The sequence below is a fragment of the Apis dorsata genome, unplaced genomic scaffold (assembly GCF_000469605.1).
Source record: "Apis dorsata unplaced genomic scaffold, Apis dorsata 1.3 scaffold_258, whole genome shotgun sequence".
Classification (NCBI taxonomy): Eukaryota; Metazoa; Arthropoda; class Insecta; order Hymenoptera; family Apidae; genus Apis; species Apis dorsata.
In genome coordinates, this window is record NW_006263536.1 from 32,781 (window position 1) to 35,088 (window position 2,308).

Here is a 2,308-nt window from a genome sequence, read left to right on the forward strand (position 1 = left end):
ATCAAAATTCTGTTTGAAACCGAAAACGCGTCATCTGTTGTTTTTAATCTTGCAAAGGATAAAACAAAATCCAGTTGGCAGTGATTCTTTTTTTCAGATGTTTCGAGCACAACCATTTTAATCCACGGCACGTTGCAGCCGTTGAAACGGGGAGGAGGAAGCTCGACCGCTTTCACAGTCACTTAGTGCTTCGAGTAGTGAGAGGGATGGATAAAGAAGGGAAGAGAGAGAGAGAGAGAGAGAGAGAGAAAGAGGGTGGAAGGGAAAGGGCTAACAGAAGAGCACTTAAACACTCTGACGGTTAAATTTAAACTGGCCCGTGTTGCGCGAGCTATCATCCCCTCGATGTTGATCCGCACGAACGGTAATCTCGAGATTTGACCGATGCTGCCACTCCACTTCTCCCAGTCTCGCTTCCTTAACCCACTTTTCACGATTATTTGCACTCCTTTGCCCTCAAACTTCACTATCCGTTATCTATTCCCTTCCACTTCGATATTGTCGAACGAAATTGCTTTCGAAATTTATTTTACATCATAGAAATTTAAATAATAATATTATTATTATTATTATTATAATTACATATGAACATCGCTCCGTTTATTTTCATTTCTCACCATTTCTTTCATTTTTCATCAAAAGTAACGAGAAATAAGTTGTTTCAGGTGCAGCAGAAATTACACTACACCACATGTCGTCTTCTCTTTTTTTCCATTCCTCTTTTCATCCCTCTCGTGAATCCTTTTTCCTCCGCTATACTGTACTTTAACTAGTAGCCAAACCACTTCTCCTGCATCCACTCTACGTACATTCCTGTGTTCACGAGTCTACATTTAAAAGCGTTCGAGGGGTATGCAGTAACATAAACGCGACAACGATCACAGAAGAGGAGAGGAGGCAGAGAACTGTAACCAGAAGAAGAATCTTTCTTACTTGTAAAAATTATAATAAATGTTATCGAGTATTGAACGACGTTGTAATGTACATTGTAAAACAAAGAAAAAAAGAATTCAATAAATTTTCATCATCTCTTCAAGCTTCAACTTCCCTTCTTCCTTTCCACCAACCAAGTGGTAGTTCATATTTCCTCACGAATAAAAAGATTTTCTTTTCACACGCTGCATAAGGTATACCCCAAAAGAAAAAACTTTCGACCCTCTCCCCTGATCAATTCAATTTAATCAATTCAATTTAACATTGTTTTTTTTTTCCTCTATGTTCCAGGTAAGTGAAAGGAACTATATCCACCACGTGGAAAATCGACGATCGAGGTGATACACCGCTAAGACATCGGTAAGATTAATTAATAATAATTCGTCGAGGAAAATTCGATTATTATTATTAACACGTTGACTGCCTTATTCGAAGGATCTCCGTAGATATTTGGAAAAATATTCCAAAGTGGAATAAAATTATTGAATTGTTATGAAAGTAATAGAAAAATGGTTTATTAAAAGAATTATTTAAAACTTTAAACCATTCTATACACAAAGCTGGAAAAGATTGTTATACAACTATACGCCAAGACATTGGAACGAATTAGGGGAGAAATTTTAACAATTAAACTCGACAATGAATCGAACTATTCATAGGATCTCGCGAATGGAAACAAACGACAGATTATCCTCGCATTATTAAAATAATCGATGAGAGTACTATTCGGCACAACGTGGACCGAAGGAGATTTGGTTGGAAACAGGCGCGGCGGTCAGCGTGTTAAAAGAAGAAAAGGAATGCCAATGCTCCCCCTCCCTTTTGACGATTAACCCTTCCCCTCTCCTAGCTTCAATTATAATTACGAAATCACGGGACCGTTCACAAAGCGACAATAGAAATGCCATTGTCGTCGAGCGGCGAGGGGAAGGGAATGGAGGGGAATGGAGGGGAATGGAGGGGAATGGCAGGGAGGTATTAATGAATGAAAGGAAGAGGGACGCGCGTAGCTTGTTGTAATAAACTATCCCGTGTGGGGTAACAGGAAGACCCGTAGATGGCAAAAGGTGCCATCGATTATTATCCCTCCATTGATAGGCAACGAGGTAATTAAAAAGCGATCGATTCTGATTAAAGACAGTCCTCTCCTTTTCCTAGAGATTTCCCCTTTTTTCTCCCTTTCACTGCCTCGTCTCTAAGAAAAAATCGTGCGTTGTTAGCAAGAAAAGGGAAAGGAATATGGAAATTTTGCAAACGAAAAATTTTTAAATATCGGAGGTAAAATGTCGAAAAAGTATTCGAACGATTCCCTTCGATCATCGAAGGATTTCTGGAGTGGAAATTGGCCGGTTTCGAGGAAGTTACCGTCTCCAAG